The 16,142-nt window shown below is 48.5% G+C and overlaps 1 long non-coding RNA gene and 1 other non-coding gene across 2 annotated transcripts; both read right to left on the bottom strand.

Moving 5' to 3' along the window:
• Positions 1 to 10,850: 10,850 nt before the first annotated feature.
• Positions 10,851 to 15,676, bottom strand: LOC119001418 (uncharacterized). Its single transcript, XR_005069566.1, has 3 exons — positions 15,593 to 15,676; positions 13,458 to 13,646; positions 10,851 to 12,247 (listed from the first exon to the last, which is right to left on the bottom strand). It is a non-coding gene; the product is annotated as an uncharacterized LOC119001418 (long non-coding RNA).
• Positions 15,425 to 15,517, bottom strand: TRNAI-UAU (transfer RNA isoleucine (anticodon UAU)). The gene is given in 2 exon segments: positions 15,425 to 15,460; positions 15,480 to 15,517. It is a non-coding gene; the product is annotated as a tRNA-Ile (tRNA).
• Positions 15,677 to 16,142: the final 466 nt, after the last annotated feature.

Here is a 16,142-nt window from a genome sequence, read left to right as displayed (position 1 = left end):
ACTTAATTTGCATTTTTATTAAAATAAAATGTAATTTTTGTACTGTTTAAATTATCTGTTGCAGCTAACAAATTTTAAAACTTAGCAGCTTAAAATAAATTATTTTTAGTTTTCACAGTTCTGCAGACCGATTGGCTTGGTGCTCACGTGGAGTGGGCCGGGTCTTTTGCATGGGCGCAATGAACAGTGGTGAGGTGGAGAGTCGAATGCACATTCAACATTCTGGCCTGTACATCCCAGATGGCACCTCATGTCCCCTGCCCTGCACTGGGACTGCCGATGCAGGTACAACTAGCTGACAATATGTTTTTTGCAGGTGACCTTTCCACATGGTTACCTTGGCTTCCACATAGCATGGCAGCCTCCAGGAAATCAGACCTCTTCCATGCTAATTGGCTTACCCCAGAGTGAGCTTTCTGTGAGACTCTGATAGAAGCCAAAAGGCTTCCTAGGACTTGTCCTCAGAAATCATGAAGCATCACCACCACTGCTTTCTATTGGCCAAAAGTGAGTCACCAGGACAGCAAGATTCAAGAGAGAGGACCACTCGAGGTCACAAACACCAGGAGATGTGGCTTACTGGGTGCTAGCCTGCTGGGCCCCAGTGAATCCCATCCCTTACACACTGAAAACACACCTACCCTCTGAGACCCCAAAAGTCTGCTCTAAAGTCATCAGGATTAGCTTCCAAATCTAGGACCTCAAACTCTATCGGGTCTAGTGCAGAGGAAGCCCTTCAGGTGTGACTCCTTGGAGAATGGTTCCTCTTCATCTAAAGATCTGGGGACTAAAGAGACCAGTTATCTTCCCCCCAAACCCAGCCCACAACAAGGAGGTAGGCACAGGACGACTGCAATAGATCCTCCCACCCCAAAAGGAGGAGAAAAGTATGCGAAGCAATTCTAAAATCACGCCAGTTCCTGCCTTAGGGCCTGGTCCTGCTCTCTGGGGGTGGCTTTCCGTGGCTCTTGGCTTCACATTCTGACTCCCCCTTCCTTTTCCAGGAGAAATGGTCAGGGTTAACAACCACATAGAATCATTCTCCTTCCTGCCCATTAAAAAAAGGGTCTTTCTTTTTTTTTTTTTCATTTTGAACTGTCTCTGTTTCTTTTGATCCAAACTAATAGAATTCTTTTAAAAACCTGTGGGTTTCCAATGTATCAAATTATAGCCTGCTACACCACCTCTGTTTGTTCCAGAAGGGCCACCTGTGAGGGTGCTGTCGGATTCTTAGTCCTGTTGTCCAGGACCAAGAAGTATGCCCTTAACAGCCTTAGAAGCCCTGTTGTCTATCCAAGGAATTTAGGGACATGCCCTCAAATTTTTCAGAGGTCTTAACAAAGGGTCTTACAGCCACGTCCTTGACTTGCTCTTTAACTGAGAACATCCTACAGGAAAGACCGTGGGCATCTGTGAAGAAGATGGCAGAATAGCTGGTGGTTACACATGCAGGCTCTGAAGCCAGACTGCCTGGGCTCGGATCCCAAGTTCACCAATTACCAGCATTGTGACTGTGAGCCTGTGTGACTCAATTCACCCATCTGTTAATTGGGCTGAATTACAATACATCCTTCATAAAGGTGTCGTAAGGACTCAATTGCTTAATCCTCTTGTGTGGTGTCAGAACAATGCCTCCTGTGTAGTAAGTTTCCAACCGGCGTTAGTGACGATTACTGTGTGTGACTGTATGGCCACATCTACAAGTGGAGATTCAGGGCTTCTATGCACAGGTTGACAGGCGTCTGTCCCCGAGTAGGAGAAAGTACACACCATAGTGTCTGAGTCTCTCTGCGTGTGTTTGGCTGTAGGAGGCCTTTCATGTAGCGATAACGACAGCTGCCATTCACAGCGAGTTTACTGTGTCAGGCACGCTCTAAGAGTTCTACAGTATTCACATGGAAACGCACGTGAATGTAAACAGTGGAGCACATGTCCAGACATGTGCCAGTGAGTGCCTATAAGTGTGGCCTGTCAGCCCCGCCTGGTGAGACCCTCTTTCCAAGTGAGCTGCATGAGGGATGAAGACCCGCACCAGGGCCCCCCTGGCCACAGCACTGAAAGGGGCAGTAATATACACCACCCACCCCTTACTCTCTCTCCCAGCCACCGGGAATTGCTTGGGTCTCTTTCTTCCAATAGGAGAGGGCAAAAGAGGAGCCTACAGAGGAACCCACCAATCACAGCCTTCCTTTCATCCTGCGACAGCCTTGGTCTTGCCTTGGCCCCAGGGAGCAGCAGGCAGGGATTCCCCGGCTGGGCCGTCTTTTCACGCTGTGTGCCATTTTTTGCTGAGTGCCATCTATTTCTGACTCATTGTGTGTCATCCCAGGAAGGACAGAGTCTGACACAAGTTAGGACAGCGGATCCCCCTGTGGATGAAACCTTCACGTTTTACCTGTTATGTGTCCTTTGTCTCCATTTTCCAACGTTGTTAACGTTTCAAGCAAAAAGAATATTTGAAAATGTAGGAATGTGCTTTCCTTTCTTGCCTTTTTGAGGATATGAACTTCATCCTCCTAGGCCCCAGACACCCACGTCTGCCTGAGGAGAGACTAGGATGCAGTTTGACCTGGGCAGAGTACACAGGAGAAAAAATGCGGTGATGCTCAGCATCTAAGGTGCAGAAGAAGGTCCTGTGGCAGGTCGGGGTCTTCTGAACCAGGCTGTTCTCTTGCGAGCATGTTTGCTGGATGCCCTCGCCCCTCTCCTTGGGTGAGATTGTGGAATTTCCTGTGACGGATGCCCAGGCAAGAAGAGGACACGCTTCAGTTCGTTCCTGACACCCAGAGGATGGCGGGAAGGGACTAGAACGAGGGCAACAAGGAGGACTTTGCTCCAGGGAGGGAGTCCAGGAGAGAGGCCTCAGTCCCAACCTAGGAGGAAACAGCACCTCAGGCTGCTGGGACCCAGCAGAACCAGCTGGCCTCTGCCTCCAACGCCAGGGCTCCCAGGTGAGGCCGCGGGGTCTCTGAAGTGCAGCTGCCCAGACCAACTTCAGTTCCTTCAGGCCAGCTGCCCAGTGGTACACCCGCAGGCTGTCCAGGCCTGCAGGCTCAGCCAGGAAGCCACAGGCACAGGAGAGGAGGGGCACTATGGGGTCAGTGAGACACCTGGGGAAGCAGCCAGGAGGACCCCAGGTGCGGTGAGCTGGTCGGCAGGGGCACCTCAGGGGCTCTGGCCAAACCAGGGGGGACCATACCATGAATCATGGCTCAGCTTTAGGGACAGTTCGTGGCCATCAGGGCTGGGGGACTTTGCCTGGACTCATGAGGACGCCACACCCCAGGGTCCCAATCCCTTGCTCCTGCCAGATGTCACAGAAGCAGCCGGGTCTGTCCACACACCTCAGCGCCATCTCACTGGGAGAAGCTGAGGAAGGCCATCTGAGAACGAGCACTTTTATCCAAGAGGAACAAAGCATCACTGAACAAGACGGGCTGAACTGTCAGGTCTCACAACATTCAAATGAAGTTAAACACTTTACCGTTTTTCTCACTAATCATCCAGTGGGGTTGGAAGAAACGCCAGATTACTTTTAGACTAATAAATAAGAAATTACTGGGGTTTCCCCTCCTGCTCAGAGGACTCAACGTGTGAGTTAAATTTCATCTTTGTTGCATACCCAGAAGTAGAGAACCCACCCTGTCCCCACTGAAATATCTTTCCAACTAAAGACGATGACCCTAGCAGAGGTCAAGTCCCGGCCTCTGGATTCCAAGCCGCCTCCTCCAGGTGCTGTGGGGCAGGTCGTGGCAGACCAGGAGAAGGCTTCCTTCCAGCAAGGGCTTACACCACCCTTTTCCGGCTCATGCATATTGAGGCCCCTCCCCCTGGCTTATCTGTGCTTTTCTGAGGGAAAAAACAAGGTTTGCATTCTGTTTCTGGGCTCTTCCTATTTAAGACATCGAGGTTCAGTCCTGGCTGCTGTCTCGGAGGCCACTGAGATCCCTCCTGCCCCAGGGAGATAGACATGTGGGATATGAAATGAGTGTGGTCCAAGGTCCTATACACTGTTTTCAGCAGGGTTGGGGGGCGGGGCAAGAAACAGGCCAGCTGTAGAACCATGTTCCACAGGCTTGGGGGGACCATGTTCTACAGGCCTTGGGGGGAACCACTTCATAATCTCGCCCTCAGATGATTTTCTTTTCCCTATAACAGCATCTCGCCTATTCCTTCATTTGCTCATCCTCTAGTTTGTTGGTTGGAGCAAGATCACCATCCCATTTTACGAATAAAAAAATGATAGCTAAGGCAGAACATGGTGCTATCTGAAGTCACATGACTGGGGATGGCTTGAAGGCAACGTTCAGTCCCCTCCTCAGTGCTCAGACTAGGGTGTCCTGGGAAACGAGGAGGCCCCTTTATGAACAGGGTTGATAGGGCTACCCCCAACATCTGGGGAGGTGGCGTGAGGGGAGCAGGGGACATCTACATCCTCCTGCTGGGATGGAGGGGACTGAGACACCAGGCAGTAATTATGCCGCAGCAGTTCACTCAGGGCCTGACATATGCACCCGGTGATTATTTTCCTAAGAATTCACACGCAGGCCATTTCAGCCCCTTGGGTACCATTTTCTAAAATGCCACAAAAGCAGGCTGGCTGCCAGGGAGACCTGGTGAACGCCTGTCCCGATTTACTGGGCTCCTCCATATGCCAGAGGGCCCACTCCCCCTCCATCCCTGGTCCAGAGTTCTGCCTTCTGGCCTCCCAGGGTCTGGGTTTCAACTCTGCCCTGCCACCTGGTGGGCAAGCCGTTCTCCAGAACTGCCCAAGTGGGGACACCTACACCTTGGACCAGCTGACAAGAACCCTGAGACTGTGACCAGAGTCTGCCTTGTTCCAACCCTGGTGCCAACCATAGGTTCAGTTCTCCCAGCCCTCTTCTCCAGATGGAAAGGTCCCATTCCAGAGGCTGGCCCCTCAGCCTGTTTGTCCTGCCTTGAAAAACTGCCAGATGGGGAGACAGTCAGATCTGGGGCCGAGGACTGAGGCCAACAGGCCCCCAAAGGCATGAGCTTCAGAGAGCCGTACCCGCCCTCAGCTCATCTCCTAAGTACATCACTTACAGCAACATCTCTGAGCAAACCGTGAAGCCTGGGACTGTTTAACTGCTCTCAGGATGGACAATGACCTTCCAGGCAGAGAAGACATCAGGCCATGCAGGGGAAAATGTGATTTAATCAAAGCTGAAACTTCTGCACCTGAAAAATATCTCAAAATTAAAGACAAGCCAGCCTCAGGAGACGGGTTTTTACGACCCTAAGGGTGACGTCAACACATTTTTTTCCACAAATTGTCTTTTAATGTCCTTGCTGCTTTTCTGTTGGGAGCATTAGGTGTTTGTTTGTTTGTTTATATGTTAAATAGGAAAAGTTACTTATTTTGAATTTTGAGCCTGTGAGTGTATAACCTACAGAATAAAGAATGACTTTTAAAATATAAATCAAAATATTTTCATTGATCCTATATAAAGTTGATGAGTGAAAACTGAACATAAAAAGAATGCCCAGGGTAATTTTTGCTACAGATCTCCCAGCCCAGGGACCAGGGAAAAGCAGAATTGTAGAATTGACTACATTTGTCTCCAGCAGCCCCGATCCTCTGCTCTCTGCTCTCCGGTTCCACATCCAAGCAGACCCCTTTCCGACAGCTGCCCTCCCCACACTCTTCCTCCACTTGGGACATGGGGGACTCCTGACTCCTCTTTGCCCCGGGTTCTTCCAGCCCAAACCTTCACTCGGTCAGCAAAGTCTGCAGCCTCTCCACTGCCGAAGCCCCTCTCCACCCACACCCACCACGCGGGGGTGAGTCCAGTTTTCCTGATGCATTCTACACATGCTGGGAGATGACTTGTGCCTGTGTTAGGAGCCCATTAGGCCCAGAACAGCGGTCCCTGCCCCGTCTCCTGACAGCCATGCTCAGCAGTCAGCCTCACTGCTAGGATTCTGCATGGGCTCAAGCCTTCCTCTTCCCAGACCCCCTGCCCGGCTCTCCCTCTCTTCTTAGCCTAGAAGAGCCCGGGGAAAGGCAGAAAGCTATGGACAGGCCTAGATTGCCCTGCAGGCTACAAGTATAATAAGGCTAAGTGGCTGGTCTACTGGCTGCTCTTGATGCTGGCCCTGAACCCACTCCAGTGCAAGGAAGAGGATCCTCCTAAGGCAGAGCCACAGCGCCACCTTGTGGTACAGTGCCATCTGTGCAGCCAAGCCAGAACCAACCCAAGAAACTCCCTAGGTGCCTCTTCCTTAATCATCTCACTGTCTAGTCTCTGGGTTCTTCCCTGGATCCCAGGAAAGCCCCCTCCCTCCCTGCGCTCAAGGACAACTGTCAGCCTGAGGTCCAAACCACATCCCTGACCTTCCCCCCACATCTCTGACTTAGCAAAACACCTAGAAAAGGACAGGCCTTCTATAATACGCTGGCTTTGTCACTCCCATCTCCTCCGTGTGGCAGACATCTGAGCTGGGGCAATCATACAACCTCATGAGCCTCTGTGCCCTGCCTCTACAATGGGAGCCATAAAAGGGCTGCCGAGGAAGTGATTAGGTAATAAAGCCCTACAGCAGCGACTGGCTCATTGCAAGTGTTCAAGAAACGGTGTTTTCCTTTCCCTTTTGTCTGGACTAGGTGTCTAGATTCCAGGTGTCCAGGTGTCTAGGCATCTTAGATTCACTCAAAGGCAGGGAGGAGGGGAGAGCCAAAGTCCAAGGCCTAGGGTGAGAAGCATCACTACCGCGACTCCCCCAAGAAACCATTCCGAGCTACTTCACTCTGTTTACCCCTCTGAACCCCTTTGGTTAGGGTGACCAACTCACCCGGTTTGCCAGGGACTGAGGGAGTTTCAGGGAGTGAGGGACCTTCAGCAGTAAATCTGGGGATGCCCCAGGTGGTCACCCAGTCCTTTCCTCACAGTCCAGTTCTAGAACTTCACGATCGTTGGGCTATAGCCCAGGAAGCGACAGTCCACAGGTGATTCTTACAAACACCAAGTCATTGCCACAGCACCCTGTTTTTTCATTGGCTTCTAGTGGGAGCATTTCTCTTCTACTAGGCAGGAAGCCACCTGAGGCAAAGCGTACACTCAGTGACACGACCTGGGGACAACTCTGAAGAACTTTTTAAACACCAGGCTCCAGACGTCAATCTACAAAGTAAACTAGCAGCAGCAGGGCCCATGTGTTGCTCCCTACTCAGTGATACAGTGTGTGCCCATGTGTTGCTCCTCATTACTCTTCCATTCATTCTTTTTTTTAATTAAAGATTTTATTTATTTATCTTTAGAGGGGAAGAGAAGGAGAGAAGTATCAGTGTATGGTTGCCTCTTGTGAGTCCCCTGCTGGGAACTGGCCTGCAACCCAGGCATGTGCCCTGACTGGGAATCGAACCTCGATCGTGTGGTTTGCAGGCCTGTGTTCAATCCACTGAGCTATACCAGTCAGGGCTCCATTCATTCTCTAAGTACTTGTTGAACACATACTGGCTTGGCCCAGTTGGAATTTATATCCTAATACGAGACACAAACAATTACCACTTAGATAAGCACAATAATTTTAGATAGTAGTAAACACTACTATAGCACATTCAGAGGCATCTCTGGGGAGGTATATTTGAACTCTGAAAGTTGAAGAGCCAGCTACCCTAAGATTTGGACAAAGGTGTTCCAGGAGAAGGAATGGCCATCGCAAGGGCCCTGAGGCCGAAACAAGGAATAGAAAGACCAGAGTGGCTGGAGTATAGTAAGCCAGGTCAGAGTGATGGGAGCTGAGGCTGGAGAGGTGGGCCAGGGCCAGTTCNTAGATAGTAGTAAACACTACTATAGCACATTCAGAGGCATCTCTGGGGAGGTATATTTGAACTCTGAAAGTTGAAGAGCCAGCTACCCTAAGATTTGGACAAAGGTGTTCCAGGAGAAGGAATGGCCATCGCAAGGGCCCTGAGGCCGAAACAAGGAATAGAAAGACCAGAGTGGCTGGAGTATAGTAAGCCAGGTCAGAGTGACGGGAGCTGAGGCTGGAGAGGTGGGCCGGGGCCAGTTCAGACATGTGGGGCCTCTGGACCACTGTAGGCCTTTGTAGTTATTCTGCAGGCAGTGGAAAGCCATTGATGGTTTTAAGCAAGGAAATGACATGATCTGCTTTGTGTTATTAAAAGCTCATTTGGGAATTCTGTGTGGAGAAGGAACTTGAGAAAAAGACAAGAAGTGGAAATGGAGAATCAGTTAAGAAGCTACCGCAATAGTCCAAGCAGGAGAGGACAGAAACTGCAGATGGAGACAAGTGCAAGGATTTAGGACACATACCGGAGGGAGACAGGCAGACGCAGGACTTGCTGATGGGTGAGACATACTGGAAGCAAAAAGGCAAGTGAAGGCTGCCTCCTAAGCTTGTCACTTAGAACCCAGGGGGATGGATGAAAGGACCGCTGTGTGGGATGGGGAAGACTAGGGGAGGAACAGGTTTAGGAAGGGGGGAAAAATCAAGTGCTAGGCTCTGAATGAGTCATCCAGGTGGAGACGGGGAGTGTGCTCACGGAGGAGGCTGGGCTTTGTACGAAGGCACAGGGAAGTATCCATTGACTACCTTTGTCCCCAGGACAGTTTAATACTTTCAAAGGTTAGAGCGATTTTTAGTTTAACCAGAAATGGATGGTACCTTTTCCTTCTGAGAAGGATTCTTAGCGAGGAATTTGAAAAATTGGTCATCAGTGTAAAACGGATGTTTTGCACAAAAACTTTTGCATCGGTCAAGACTCTTTTTGGTCACAAGCGACAGAAAGCCAGGCCTCACTGGCGGGTCCAGAAGGGCACGTTTTTGGTTCCCACAGTCAAACCACAGGAAGAGAATTGGTGAGGCTGGTCTTCAGAATCAGAGACTCNCTGAGAAGAATTCTTAGCGAGGAATTTGAAAAATTGGTCATCAGTGTAAAACGGATGTTTTGCACAAAAACTTTTGCATCGGTCAAGACTCTTTTTGGTCACAAGCGACAGAAAGCCAAGCCTCACTGGCGGGTCCAGAAGGGCACGTTTTTGGTTCCCACAGTCAAACCACAGGAAGAGAATTGGTGAGGCTGGTCTTCAGAATCAGAGACTCAGAGGCTTTCAGACCTCCAGTCGCTCGTCCCTGCTTCTTGTTAAATGCAGCCTTCACTCTCTCGGGCCAAATCGCTCAACCAGAAAGATACGTGCTAGAGGGGTACCTCATGGGAGCTACAGGAAGCTCTTGGTTTGTATTCTTTATGTTTCTAAACAGAAGGAGAAAAGAACTCTTCCCAGATAGCTCAAGACAGAAAAAAACTCCCATGGAAAGGACTCTGATGGGTTCATTTTGCATCACATGCCCACCCTGAACCAACCAGTGGCAGTGTGGCCAGGGGCTGATGGAGCATGTGCGACCCGGGCTGGTCACAGGCTCACTGTGTTCAGAAGGGCACCGGACGTTTCCCTAAGAAAGGGGAGCTAGATGCTGGGAAGGTAATAACAAAATCTATGGCACAATGTCACTGTTCTAAAAATGGAACCTTACAACTAAAAAAGAACTTAGAAGTCCTCACCAACTTTGCAACCAATGCAAGATTCCCTTCTACAACATTCCGGCTTCTGCCCCACCACTGTCAAAGTTGGGAAACCACTCCTTTGCCAGTCAACCCATCCCATTTCTCGACAACACTGATCACTTAAAAGATAAATGTGCTTCTTTGTCACCATTGCCCATGGGCCCTAGGTTCATGCTTTTTTCCTGGTTGTTGACACTAATTATATATACTTCTTTCACAAATATTTGAAAGCAGCTCATAGCTCCCTCTTCAGCCCACTCATCTCCAAGACCCACACGCCTTAGAGTTTCAACCGCGGTCCCCAAAGACGAGCTTACTAATATGGAAAATGGGAGGGCCCTCTGATCGCCTAGATCATTCGGGGGTTGTAATATCACGGACTGTCTGGGGAAAGGAAGGGGGAAAGCCCCCCCTACTAGAGTTCCCTACAGCACGGGCTCCAGTGAAGCTGCCAGCCTAGGTGCCCAGGGGCATGGCCAGCCAGCAGAAGCCTAAAACCCTTGAAGACAGCCCAGTTTTACAATTTACATTAAAAGGAAGAAGAAAATAGATGAGATAAAAATAAATTTAGAAGAAAACATTAAAAAGAAGACAATGAGGAAATAAATGAAAAGACTAAGGACATAGGGAAAGTTTAAAGAGAAAGAATATATTCATTAACAAGAGGCTTTCAAGGAATGAAATGGTTAAGATAGAACAGAATTTTTTAAACATAAAAATAATTAGGAAATATTCAGTTAATGAAACAATAATCAGTTAAACAAAATAAAAAGATTTTTTAAAAGAGTTTAAACAAGATATGACTAACAGCTAAAACAGAAACCGTTTAAGCAAAGGCCAGCAGGATGGCGTCATGGGGCCAGAAAGACCCGTTGGGGGGGTCTCGTGGGCTTTTTCTAAATCTGGGGCTCCCTTCCGGACACCCCTACAAACTGAGATCCTTGGCCAGCTAGTCCTTATGTCAGAGGTTCCAGTCAGTGCCCCTTCCTTAGCTGTCGGTGGTGCCATTCCTGGACCTGGCAGACACATGCAGGCCCCATTGGCATCGGTCAGCCCAGGGCCTCCGACCATCATGCTTCCATGTGGATTCCAGAGGTCTCACACTCCCAGATTATCATATTAGAAACCCTCTTTAAAGATGGTTTCACACCTCTGCAAAGTATCTACTTATTATATATTTTCTTATATATAACATTATATTATATAGCATCATAGTTTGTCTAATATAAATTATTATATACATATATATAATTTTATATATATTATAGATATCCATTCCTTGGATCCAAAACCCCACATCTACAACCTATCTCAAAGATACACAAAACTCCCTGAACACATGTCTTCATTGCCGCACCACCTACAAAACCAGAAGACCCAACAACCAGTAGAAGATGGGTTGAACAAACAGGGTGAATAGAGTACTGTGTGGTTGTGACAAGGGGTGTGGAAGAGAAAATACATGGATCTCTAATAAGTCTCAAAAAGCTACTCAGCATTATTAATGCAGTTCATGGTATGTCAAATGTAACTAAAGAGAAGCTGTAAGATTAAAAAGAACACTAATTGGCCACCTTTGGGACTTACTAGGACATTAACTCATTATCCTAAAAGACAGTAGAAAAAGGAAAAGAATCAAGCAATATTATCTAGTCTTTCTGTATGAATTATGCTTTAGGAAAACCAAACACTCAGTGGAAGGAAGGGTGGGGTTTTCTGGTTTTTGTTTTTAGGAATCAGTCATAATTACAGAAGGAGTAATAGAATTAGAAAACTATTATTGCATAATCCTGGATAAAATAATAAACCTGGACAAAGAGCACTGGTCACTGCTAAAACTGTTCCATTGGAGGCTGATATGGAATTTTGGAATAGTGGATTTGGCTGACCACATCTGAAATCACCAATAAAATCAACATCTCTAAATGTGGAACAACTACAACCACGTAGAACATATTTTTGCTAAATAAATAAACAGGATCTGAATATTATCAACCTTCTCGATCTAATGGGGGGATTGAAGAGCTCATTAAAGAATGACTTGAGGATGCAATTAGCCAAATTCTGTGGAAAATTCTATAGGTCAGCAAATAAATACCATAAAGGGAAGTAGGAAGAGGGGGAACTGATAAAAAAAAAAGAGACTTAAAAGATAGATCGATCAAATGCAGTGGGTGGACCTTATTTGAATTAAGATTCAAACAAACCAACTGCAAAAATACCTGTCAGAGATAAGCATGGAAACCTGAACACTGGCTAGGTATTATTAGATGATGAAGAGGCATTGCTGTTGATCTTGCTGGGTGTAATAATGATACTGTGGTTATGCTGTTTTTAAATGTGGTTACCTGGTGCGTACACATAGTGAAGTATTTACAAGTTAAATTAAACCATACCTGGGACTTCCTTTAAAATATTCCAGTGCCTGCAGGCGCAGGGAAGGAGATAGGTGAAACAGCGTTTACAATCCTTGAAAGTCCTCGTGATGGATGGTTACGTGGGGGTTAAAGACATTATTTTCTCTACTGTTGGGTATGTTTGAAATTTTCCACCATAAAGAACTGGGGTTTTATTTTGCTGAATTTTAAATGGACTGTGTTCCTACAGATCACAGCCCTGAGGCTGTGTTCTGACCTATTGCAAGTTCAACAGCATTCCCTCCTTTGGTCCACACTGAGGCCACATGCACAGCGTCTGTAGGGCAAAAATGAGAGAAATTAGTCAGGGGTTAAGAAAAGAGAAAGCCATGAGGGGAGAGGGGAGGGAAGCAGGGGTGGCTGGCACCCACCCCCGCGATGGGGATTGGTGGAGAGCGGTGAGACAGGGATGGGGGGGTAAACGGAAGATCACATGCCCATCCAAAGGGGGCAGCCAATGGGAATAAGGGCCCCAGATAGCCCAGTCTAATTTTTCATTACAAAGTTGAAATTCAGGCATTTCACTAAAATCTCCCAGGTTGTAGAAAAATGATCCCTGCCCACCCACCTCCACCAAAAAAAAAAGTCTAAACGCTTTGCAAGTCAGTGCTACAAAGCCAAACAAAACCTGTCTGGAGGCTAGATTTGTTCCACAGACTGCTGTTTTGTGCTCTCTGACGCCAGGCCCTGTCATGCATTATACGGTAATGAATCAATAACTGGTTGACATTCTTAGCCGTTGGGTCACACAGCTGGGACAACTGAGATTGCACACATCTGAAAGTCCCAGATCCTTTACATGCAATCAGCTGTCAAGCCAGGCATCCCCCACACTGAACTCTGAACTGAACACAGGTTTACAATTGTCTCTATCAAATTGTATCTTGTCATTTGTCAGTAGCATTTGTCTCTGGATTGGCTCTACTGTTCCTCCAGATTCTGCTGAATTTGCTCTCCTTCTGTCTTCATATCGCACACGGTTTGAATAAGCCTGTCTTCATCCAAGCCATCTACAAAGCTAATGTCAACCTCGGAGTATGTCAGGCTTCTCTCGAGAGAGAGATCAGCTGTAAGTTCCACCTACACTCAAAGTTCATCTACTCACCTTCCCCCTTAAAGCTACCAGACATTATACACCCATCAGTCTTGTGGTAATAATAATGCCACCTCCTCACATCTGTATAGTACTTTATGGGTTTTAAAGCATTTTCCCATAATTTTGACTTGATCTTTACCACCCATCACAAGTTTAAAATATCCTGTCACTAGAACATTAAGATGCTGGATTACAAACCTGCCAATCGTCTGTTTGTTTGTCACCCACTGATAATTTCCTAGCTGGGGATTTCTAGAGTATATAGAGAAAGAGCAATTAATTTGGCTTCTTGCCTTCTCACTTCACCAGAAAAAGAGTTCCCCAAACCACCACCTTTCCAGTAATAACCAATAGGTACAGACACAATATTGAAGAGGAAGAATGTTCTAACCATGAAGTTGACAAAAATAGAATGTGCTGTCTTGTGAAGAAATTACATTTTGATGCCAGAAGTTTTCCAATAGGAGCTGGGCTTTTCTAGACTGGATTCCAAGGTGGATAGAAGTGGAGCAGAATGATCTTCCATTCATTTACTTCTGTCCAGATGGGGAACTGCTCTGTGCTCAGCTTTCGAAAGTACCTATTTCTTGCAATAAATAACAGGAACGTACTCTGAGCAAGTCTGATCATTTTTATGCTTGGTACATTTTAAAAATTAATTCCCCCATTAAAAGCAGTTTTCACCATTTTTTTCTCTTTAAAATGCTGACCATACCATATCATGGAATATACTCAGCCATAAAAAGAAATAAAATACTGATATAGGGTAGGGTATGGAAGAATCTTTAAAAAATTAGACTAACTAAAAGCAGTCATTCACAAAAGACCACATACTATATGATTCCATTTATGGGAAAGTCCACAATAGGGAAATTTACGGGGACAGAAAGTAGATTAGTCCTTACTTGGAGATGGGATGGGAGGCTAGAGAGGCGCTAAGGGTTGAATGGTTTCTTACTGAGTTGATGACAATGTTCTAATAATTGACTGGTGATGAAAATGTCCTAAAATTATGGTGATGGTTACACATATCTGTGAATATACAATACTAAAATCCATTGAATGGTACGCTTTAAATGGGTGAATTGTGTGGTATGAGAATTATATATCAACAAACCTTTTTAAAAAAATTGATGGAGATATTTGTTTCCAGGCCTGACCTAGATTTTTAAAGGGGCGTTCCCACCATCTGCTGAGCGGAAGTCCCAGGTTGGGTGAGGAACCCGCCCCCAGGTTAGGTGAGGTGGACCGGCCTTCTCACACTGCCCTGAGCCTTGCCATTCTAAATTTGGACTAGGGCGTAGCTGAGGGGACAAACAAGAGCTCCACCCACCACCCACTTTTTCTCTGAGCTGTCCAGGTCTAGTTTCTCACCATTGCAAGTAGTATTTCCATCCCAGGATTTAACTTCCATCACGTCTATAAAAACAGCTGAAACCACTTTGGGGAGAACACATCCGGGAGACCTCTCATCCGCACTAAACGCGTTCCCTGACTCACCCACACCTCCTGGGGATGTGTGGGGCATCCACCCGCCCCGGGGCACCCACCTGCCCCTCGGCAAAGCAGCCCGCATGCCTCAGAGGAGTGTTCTGTGCTGGGTTAAAATAAATAAACAAATCAGCTCGCCACCAGTGGGGGGTAAGGATGGGGAACAGATTTCCTGTCCCAGCCCTCACCTCCAAGATTCTAAACCTGGGACTGGTGGCCTGCATGAAAGGGCATCCGTCACTCAGATGGCACTGAAAAATATCTGCTTTCTGGTTTATCAAAGAATTCCACCACTCCAGACTGACACCGGGAACAAGGGACACAGAACGGGGAGAGAAAGGCGCCCCAGGCACACTTCCCAAAGTCTGTACATCCTCCCAGATTCATCTAAGGAAGGGCCCGCGAGGTCTAGGGGTACCTACAGATCAGAGGAGGGACAATGATTGGTTATTACTATTTCACAGGGATGGGATGGACTTGCGCCCCCGTGCGGGGCCTCTGGCCCCAACTCCCGGGAGGGGTTGCCTGGCTCCCGCCCCGCTACCCAGCGCACCACGCCACGCCCGGGTCTGGACCTGGAGCCTCAGCGTGGAGCAGAGCCGGCTAGTCCCGTTGCTGAGAGCTCGGGCACGCCCTGCAGGGTGGGGCGCCCAGGAATTTCTAACTTGATTCCTGTTACGGGTGCTGCGCCCCTTGACCTCCCAGCCACATCCCCAGTACTGTAGCCGGGGCTGGCTACCATTAATGGAAATGCCGGGGCGTTAAACTAGGAGGTAGCAGTAGGTAAACTGAGAGAGGGTTAAAGAGACACTACCTTGTTCCCTTGGAAGGGAGATAAAAGGGGGAGTTTGGTATTCAAAAGGGACGTGCTCCAGGTGAGGCTCGAACTCACAACCTCGGCATTGCTCTACAAGTACTGCTGTATAAGTACCGCGCGCTAACCGATTGCGCCACTGGAGCTCCGCTGAGCCGGCCTCGCGATGACTCTATCAGGGTTTCCCCGGGCTGGTGCGGGCGTCTACAGAGCATGCGCACCTGCGATCTATGGTTCGGCGGGAATGAGCCGGGATCAGAGCCGCCCGCACCTTCAGGCATGGCCGCCTACAGGAGAGTAAACCGGAGGAATCTCGCGAGGGCCTCCCTCGGGGATGAAGGGGTGGGTTGGCAGGGCCGCGACGATGGGTGAGCCGCTGGGGCCTAGAATAGAGTTCAGCCCACCTCCCGGGACAGCGCAGAAGAAGCCCTGCCCGCTGCGGTCTGAAACCACCTCTGCTTCCGCCGTGGAGCTTCGCCAACCTGGAGCGGGCCGCGCGGGTAGCAGGCCCTAGTTCCCGAGACTGGGCGGGCGGGCCTAACTTGGCCATGACGCGGGCTGAGGGGTGGGGCCAGACGGGGCAGTGTTGGCTTCCGGGCTGCCGCTGCCCGGGGCTGCTGCCTGGGGCCCCATGCCCCCGCGTGACTGATGGGTGGGTGGACCCCACCCCTGGAAGTCAGAGGGGGCAGGCAAACCCTTGAAAGTGGGAACCACGCGCCTTCCAGTGGGGCAGCTAGGGACCACCCAGGCTTAGGAGGGAGAGAGGGGTCC

This window comes from Sturnira hondurensis, unplaced genomic scaffold (assembly GCF_014824575.4).
Source record: "Sturnira hondurensis isolate 20B ecotype Veracruz unplaced genomic scaffold, ASM1482457v3 Scaffold0016663, whole genome shotgun sequence".
In the NCBI taxonomy this organism is placed as follows: domain Eukaryota; kingdom Metazoa; phylum Chordata; class Mammalia; order Chiroptera; family Phyllostomidae; genus Sturnira; species Sturnira hondurensis.
This window is presented reverse-complemented; position numbering and strand designations above follow the sequence as displayed.